Consider the following 8987-nt stretch of genomic DNA (forward strand, 5'->3'; position numbering starts at 1 on the left):
GTCTCTCAATCTTGTGTATCATCAGCCATGTAAGCATTCTTGCAGACAAGCTAAAACAAACACACGTCCTCCCACAAACTAATTTGACATTTCATTTCACCGTTGATGAGACACGTATCACTCTTGACACACAGTGTTGCCTCACTCCATAAATCTTGATCACTGGCCTTCTTCACGGATGCATCATAGTCAGCATATTGGCTTTGCTCATATCTGAAGGTCGTTTCTGATGTCTGATCTAATTTGAAGCTAAAGCCAGAAAAATGGAGCAGTCTACTCTGGCGTCAGTCACATGAGTCCATGGAGTCACGGGCGTTCTTTGTAGGATGACTGTTCTCGTCTTCAATCCCCAATGAGAGAATTCAGAGCCTGACTGGCAGCGATACAACAATAATTGCTTGGCAAAGGGGAGACAAAAGCTTTTTACCAATGAAAAAGTCAAAATAAAATACCCGGACATTAAAAACAAAGTATACTTCTTCTCCTTGCCAACTTTCAAGAGTGATCCCGGATTGCTTTATACAGTACAACACTATTTATGTGAGGAATCCACATTTCACCACTGTGTTTTATTCTTCTCTCTCAAGGGAGATTGGGCCATTATTGAATAACGTAAAGGATTGAAGGCTTGGCATTTCATGTAATGGAATTCTTGTGACGGACTGTTTTTGAAAGAACGGTACGAGTTAGTGACACTCTCATTCCATTAAGACATATTAAAAAGCTTTGTCAAAAAAAAAGCTTAGACTAGGCCCTTTCTCTGCAAACTGTCCAAAAAGATTTCTCAAAGCAGACCAATCTTAGTCTTGTCATTTGAAATTGTACATGTGCTTATCCCTTTTGTCACTCCATGCATTATCTTTCTTTTCACTTTAACGGTTTATTGTACTGTGCATTCAATATTTTGTTGTTTGCTTGTGTAGTTTAATCATTTCAACATCATTAAGTATGACACATTGTATTATTTGTGTTCTGGGAGCAAAATGTTTGCTTTTGTGTATAACGGAATCATGACAAGCCGTGTTGACTCAATTGTTTACACTGGAACTAAAGTCATTATTGGGGAGTCCACGGACAAGGATTGAATCAAATGTCTGGAAATCTCTTGTGCTTCTTAGTGACTGAATGTGGACTTTGTCACACTAAATATTTGATACAGGACCAATCTCCCTCTTGGATGTATTTAGAGCACTGGATAAAGCATTGGAAACAGGGCCCGGTTAATTTTTATGAATGTTTTTCAGTGGCACATGAAACTAAAAGATTATTCTGTGTTATCTTCACATAAACGGAAGTTCATAATGCCTATGTGAAATAACTCTATCAGGTTATTAGAAAATCTTACAACTTTTATGACCTAATCTTTAAAAGAAGGGCTATTGAAATGTTTGTACTGGAAGTTAGTTACCTTTTAATGATCCATTGTTGAGCAGAGCTTTCTTCACAAAATAATTTTGGGGCCCAAAGATTTCGCGTGACAGCTATAATTCCATGGTTTGGCCACTAGGAAAATCTCATTTAAGGCCTGGCGATGGTCCTAGATTCTTACCTGCTGGTACGGTAGTTTTGACATGTTGTCCTGCGGGATATCCGTTAAACCATCTGTTTGTTAGTGCATCAATATATTACGTTTTAAAAGATGAATAAATCCCAAATCCTAACAACAACATTATTTTACGGAACTACATTTTCCATAACACCTATTTAAAGCATGTGCTATTGCTGTGGCCACATTATTGACATTATTACATGACCCTATTTATTTAACAGTAACACAGTCCAAAACATTTGTATAAGGGTCTCATTGAGTCCAGCAATTCTTTATTGCAGTTATATAAAATGTTGATGGTTGTCATCTAGTAACTGTACTAAATGAATCTAACCTCACAGTTTTTCAAACAGCGCAGAGAGACACAATGGTTTGCATTAATTGGACTGTTTCTAGGAAAAGTGACATACTTTCCTAAGTACTATATTTAATCTTGTTAAATAGTTAGTCATGCAGTGTTCCTTAAAGATTTGTATTCTAATATTAATATTCTCATGCTGTATGTCTTTCTTTATTGTATCCTACATTAATTTTCTTCAATTATGACATTTTACCCCAGGCTGTTAAGTTCTATTTTTTCCCCCAACGTACACATATCCTCTCCATTGTTTACGTTTCTGTAGAGAGGCGGCAGTAATTCCATTAGAAAACGGCAAAAATCTTTGTTTTTGCAAAAAAGCTTCTTTGCTCGCAGATAACAATATTTTTAACGTATCTGACAATATTATCCTGTCCTGGGGCGCAGAGCCCAGCTTATCATCTCTGCCTCTCGCTCCATCCGGCCACCATTTAATTACAGAGCCGGCACAAGCCAGTGTTTCCTCATCATACTGTCTCTGCCCCCAGGCCATCATTTAATGATGAAAAATCCGATCCCGGAGGTGACGCCATTTGTTTTATTATTATTATTCACCTCCTTTTTCTTTTCTGGGCTTTCCTCTTTCTGGCATGGAGGTTGTGTTTTTGTGTGTCAAGGGCTGTCTTTGTACACACAAAGCTTTTTTCAGTTTTTCTTCATATTTGATCCCAGGCTTGAGATGTGATGTCCTTAGCTTGAATGTGCCATTTCTTTATTCCTCACATTTGGCTACAGCTTTACAAGTACACAGTGTGTCTTCACCTTGAACCTCAGCACACTACTGTTACGGCTGAATTAACAACACAGTTCACACTTTCTGTAGAGGGACTAAAGGATGTTGCTTGTAAAAGAAAAAAGCACACCTTCAACTGAAAATAAAAGTTTGATATTAGCAGATGCTTTGAGCCCACACGTGTGTGCGAATCATTGCCGACAGTTTAAGCAAGATCAACAGAAATAGCTGAAGCTGTAATGTCATCACAATTTATGCTGACTCATTTAGTAGTCATTACCACCTACACATGCATTTACTGTACAACCTCTTAGGCATTCTAACTAAAGTTAGGCATGTCTTAATCTAATTCAGATCTTCCTTCAAGCAGCAAAAGTTTTTCTATTGCATATTCATTCAATACAACACAGCAAGTGCTTTGAAAAAAGTTGTTATTGATATAATTCCTGCCTAAGGAATAAGGACACAGAAACTTCCCATTCTATATCATTGCTTTTAAATCAAATTAAATTTAGGAGCAGTTGATAAAGGGCAGAATTGTGGCCCATTTTCCACCTGAAACTCCTACCACCTGCTTCATACCTTCTTCCCTCAGCTGTACTGTGTGTGTGTGTGTGTGTGTGTGTGTGTGTGCGTGTGTGTGTGTGTGTGTGTATACTTGTTTGTGTGTGTGATATGCGGCATAGTTTACTGATTTACATAGAGACATGACATGGGCACCTCTGGCTCGTTTCACCCCATTCCTCAATCTGCCCTGTACACTCGACACACACACACACACACACACACACACACACACACACACACACACACACACACACACACACACACACACACACACACACACACACACACACACACACACACACACACACACACACACACACGCACATCGGAGCCACAGCATCCCTCTCATGGGGTTTGTGCTGTGGGGCTGTGGGAGAGTGTCATCTCACAAATGAATTTCTCCTCACATCCCTCTCTCCATTAAAGAACCTGTTTGTGCTCCTCCAGCAGCATGCAGCAGTCCCCTGCAGCTGTTGTGCTCTCAGACACAAGTGCTTGTTATTTACACCTATGTTGCGTCAACTCTGGCTAACTGCTTCTCATGCTCATAATAGTTCGACTGATTCACTCTTCCCAAATTCACTTTCAAAATGTACATTTGTTAATGCATATTAATGGGTCATTTTTAAGATGTTTTGCCCTTGGGACAATTTACTTCAACGAGATGTGTTTGACAAATCACTATTGAGGCTTTCTTGCCTTTATAGATAGCAGAGGCTGCCCTTTAGGCTACACAACTAAAGTATATTTACTATGTTGATTCAAACACAAACAATTCATAGTCATTGTCTTTTCTTATTCATATTCTTGTTGCGTATAATGGCATAAGTACCATTACACACTGTAATGGTACTTATGCACTACAATGCCTTCAATAAATGTATATGTAACTGACACATATAACTGCATAGCTTTAGCTTTGTTGTTTTATTCCTGTGGGTCAAACATTCTTTTATTCAGTCATATTTGAATTGGACATTTAAAATGTTAAAAGCAAAGTAAAATATTACTCTCAGCAAGAAAACATAGTACATTTTAACACACACGGGAGCCATGCTGTTCTGGCTTCCCATGTGATAAGGCGCTCAACAGGCATCCGTCTCCACAAACTGTCGATTTGGATGTTCTACTCAGCTGTGTAGATTGGGTACGGAGAGAAAACGCAGGCAAATTGAGCAACGGCCGTAATTGGAAATCTATGAGTCTACTTGTTTGGCACAACAATGAACATATCTGTTTGTCTCCCCAGAAATCACATACAGAGCTTCTCAGACGTATATGTTGTCTTTCATTTTATGACCAAGGCAATTTTGGTTAATCAGTGTATGTTTGTGTTGATCTTGCATCCCTCATGTATGTTCATCTGTTTGTGTACAGGGGAGTGGATTAGTAAGCACAGCATGAAAAGTTTCTAGAGTACGGGGAAAGAGCAATTGGATGCAAAGCTCTGAAAGTTGCTGCTTTATCTTCATGATCCATTGAATTTGAGGTTTAAAGCGTCCACAATACCACTGGGTATTCTGTGCATGTGGCCTAAATGGCCTTTGTAAAGTACTGAATTGCAAGCTCAATTTCCCATGCACGCTCTTCTTTTCCATTTCCCATTTGAGACAAGATATTAGAGATGATCCTCCTATTCTGGCAAGGGGCCATTTTTAAATAGAAGCTATTTCATCTCTTTCATTTGTCAATCAGTCTGAAGAGTCAGTCTCCAGCGCTGGCTCAATGTGAGACTGTAATTGTCAGCGTCCCCTTCTGCCCACTGCGCAGCCTGGCGCTTTGCATCTGAAAGGATCTTGAAAGAAGACGTGAGCGCTGAATTAATAACCAAACTGCCTTTTGTCTCCATCACTTTGGCTTCTGCTGCCATGAGACACAGAGGCACAGACCTGCAGACAATCGATGAGGAAGAGGAGAGGAAGGAGGAGGGGCTGGGTCATTTTTTAGTCTTTGTCTAAGTGAAAACGTCTCTGAGTGTTAGACCTGTAGACACTTACCTCAGTGTCCATCGATTGGTGATTGCTGAGAAGAGTGATACATAGATAAGGCTGATCTTCTAAACTTATGTTGTTAGGAATGGTAAAGATTCCATATAAAAAATGATGCTCACCATGTGAATTCTTGTTGGAGGAGCTTGAGCTTGGATGCATAATGATAGGACAAGCATTCACACACTGATCCATTGATCTTCTACCAAAAAAAAGTGCCAACGATTTGTTGTTTCAGAATAGTCAATATGCTACATCCCAAGTAGTCCAATTCCATATTCACACAAACACGCTTAAACAATAGAGACCTTTGTGAATTTCAAAAATAACTGCTTAGTGACATCGGGAAAAAGAAAAACCCAATTGCTTTTGTTGTGATTCCCTCATGAAACTGAAATACATAGTTTTTTTCTATTCTGCTCTCCTACATTAAAAGTATTTCAAATGAGATGGAAGAAAACTGAATGTAGCGGTCAATGCTTTCCAATTCTTTGCACTATAACTTTAATGAGCTACCAGAACTTAAATGAGAAAATCAATACATGGAAACACATCGTTTGTAAAATGAACTACTTTCCCATGCGTTGCATATCGGGCAGTTATTTTCTCACATTGCCAGTGTGAACTGAGTATGATATGCTCAAAGCTTGTTAGAGACAATAGTATGTACATTTTCATGTTTTATTGTCCGTTTAACTAAAGCCAATTTTCTAAGCCAGTTATAATTTAGAGGTGTGCTTTCAAAGGCGATGAATACTTGTACTAGAATAATGTGCTAGTATTTTTCAATCTCTATAAATAATTAACTTTGATCACTTTGTATAGATTTGTCAATCTTTTTTATGTGGATCAGTGATCACTTTATTTAAAGTTTAAATATTTAAACTTCCAAGGTTGGATGAGCCTTTTTGTAAGGCTTAAAAAACTTTTTTGTGTGAATGCCCTGTAAAATACTAAGGAGGTAGCCAGGCTGTGCTGTATGCTCCGCTGTGCTGTAGAGACTTGCCAACACTGAGGTGTCGGGCCAAAGTGTGTACGTGTATCTGTGTTGTGATATGAAATATTAATGCGTATTGTGCTTCTAAAGCAGAAGGTCAGGCTATGGAGAGAATATAGTCTAAAAGAAGCTTTAAAGTCGGGGAGAGCATGCAGTAAATTCCTTTCCACATACAGTGCTTCCCCCACATTGTTGAGCTTTATTGGAATGTATTGCTCACTAATATAATGTTGCAATGCCTCCATGTTAACATCAGGATTCCAGCCACAGTTGCCTATGTTGTGCTGGTCTACCTTTCCATTCACAGAAATGATAAGCTATGATTCTTCCGAGTCGCTGATAGTAGTCTGTCAGGCAGACCTGGAATCTATTGTGTTTTTAGGAAATGAAACGCTGCTATTTTATGAGTTTCCCTTATCTCCTCTTAATGTTGTTGTCCCAACTGCACCCACACAATCTCTACAGGCATTCATAGCCCAGTTCCAACATACCGCTGTCTGCTACACACGTAATGATTTGGATAAGAAATGTTAGGGAACATTGGGAGATATGATTAATGTTTAGCCCTAAACAACTTTTCTGTCTGGTATAATAGTAAGTGAGCAGAAAGATAAAAACATAAAAATGTCTCAACCTAGTTGAGTTATGGCCAAAGAATACCAAATCCCTCAATGTTTGTCCTTTTTGACTTTCCTTCTCTCCCTAAACTCTCATACACAAAGTATCATACTTTCTTTCCTGAATGGCATGAATAAGATATACCGGCAGCTGCTCATATCTTCGGCAGAGCCTCAGTTTGACAGGCTAAAAGATATTTACCTGGACAAAGTCTTCACTCGGATGATCATGTCCAGGTAATAAGCCTGATATACAACCCCATTTGCCTAATGTTTACGGCAGCCACATGCAGCTTCAATTAACGAAAATGGTGCTCCTGTTGCTCCACAACAACCTCACCTGGTCAATTATTTCCATTTAGAAACACACATAATACACACAAAAGTCAGATGGAAATTGACTTGAAAGCTACAAATGTTCATAATGGAGGCTGAAATCAGACGAGGAACCATGAGATTAGCTTGCCGTCTGTGCTAAATGCCACCCAGGAAAATGGTGTGTCCAAAGACGGTGGGAAATTAATTTGAAACAAAAGACAGATTTTTCTCCCCTTATCTCTCCATGTGAACTTCACAAAAGAGCAGGATGACATTGGTTTTATTACCGCCAAGCATTGATGACGAGCTGGATGAGGGAAAGTGCTGACGAGAGGGAACGAGCGAGTGATCAGTCATTGGCTGCGTGCCATCACACCGTGCTCAAGGATGCTGAGAGGACGTTGGCCCCTGTCATGTGATCACCTGAATGAGGAGACCCATGGTAGGGCAAGTTACGGGGGTTAAACACACAGCTGGGTCTCAACATTCATGAAAAGGGGAAACCCTAATACTTTCTGTCAGAGCAAAGTATATACACTCCCACAAATACACGCAATCCATCACACGGCCAGCATTCAGATGACTTTCCTCTTCTTTTCTCCTTCCTCTTGAATCCATATTCCTCCACTATCTCTTCCTCATATTAATGCCATGCATCCGACAGTCAGGAAAGGGTAGCTGCCTCTACCATCTTGACTTTCTTGGCTGAGTTTTATTGCCTGTGTCTGTCACACCTTCAGGCTTTGGTGCACAGATGCAGCTGTGTACTGTGCCTGCTTTTATCAGTTCTGTGGAGACGACTGCACGAGGCACAACTTGAAGGTTGCAGTGCCCTGTGAGCAGCAGCTATTCAACATGATATATTGATATATCCTTCATGCCCATTCAATTGGTATAACATTAGTATTAGTCGCAGATCTTTATGCCTGAGTAGATTTAATGGTTAGTTACGTGAAACAGTTTGAGAATTTGTGACCGCTTCTGAACTGATATCCAAGTTGAAGTCAGCAAAAAAACTAAGCATTCAGAGGACCTATAATGACACAATCTCCATTAACTTAATATGTTTAAATGTTTCATCCTCACCACAAGCCTCTTGCACATTTTAAGATCTCTTGGAATGATCTTCCTTATAAAGATAGGTGATGTTACGAAGTCTTTAGAAACCAAAAGGAGAATAGTTTTAGTCTAAGGACTGTGCACATACTTAGCTGTATTGTAATGTAAGCTGTAACAAAAGAGGTAGTTGTTTGTACTAAAAAGACAATACATTTGGAGGATAGTCAGACAGGAAGATCAATTGTAAAATGTACATCCAGTAAAGGTTAAATATTAATCTTCTTTAAGACCAGCAGTGTGTTCCTCTTAACAGGCTTAACACCATGTAGGTGCTATATATACTTGTATGGATGTGTGAAATATACCAGTGTGGCAAACATGGAATTTGAGCAATTATTCATGTGTCCTTTTTAGCACAACTCAGAACAAAACAGTGTCTAGAATTAAATGTCATATAATAACATTTTTACAGTAGAGGCACACAATGGCATCCACTCTGACGGTTTAGAGGTTGTCATTCATTTCATGGTTTATTAAATAATGACACACATAGGATTATACATTTGACCTTACTCTTTTGTCATCTATCAGTGGCTCACAACAATCTGATCAGTCAGGACCACTTTAGTCAACACTTTATTTCAATTTGCAGCAAGTTATATTTGGTGACACAAAGGCTTCTTTGGAGGCGTTAAAGGATGTAACGACACCGGATGAGGGCAGAATGAGAATAAACATGGCCAACTGTGGAAGAAGACTCCTGCATAATTTCACAATGACTGAGCTGCATGATGNTGCATT

Source organism: Notothenia coriiceps, unplaced genomic scaffold, assembly GCF_000735185.1.
Source record: "Notothenia coriiceps isolate Sejong01 unplaced genomic scaffold, NC01 NC01_scaffold00001630, whole genome shotgun sequence".
Taxonomy (NCBI): domain Eukaryota; kingdom Metazoa; phylum Chordata; class Actinopteri; order Perciformes; family Nototheniidae; genus Notothenia; species Notothenia coriiceps.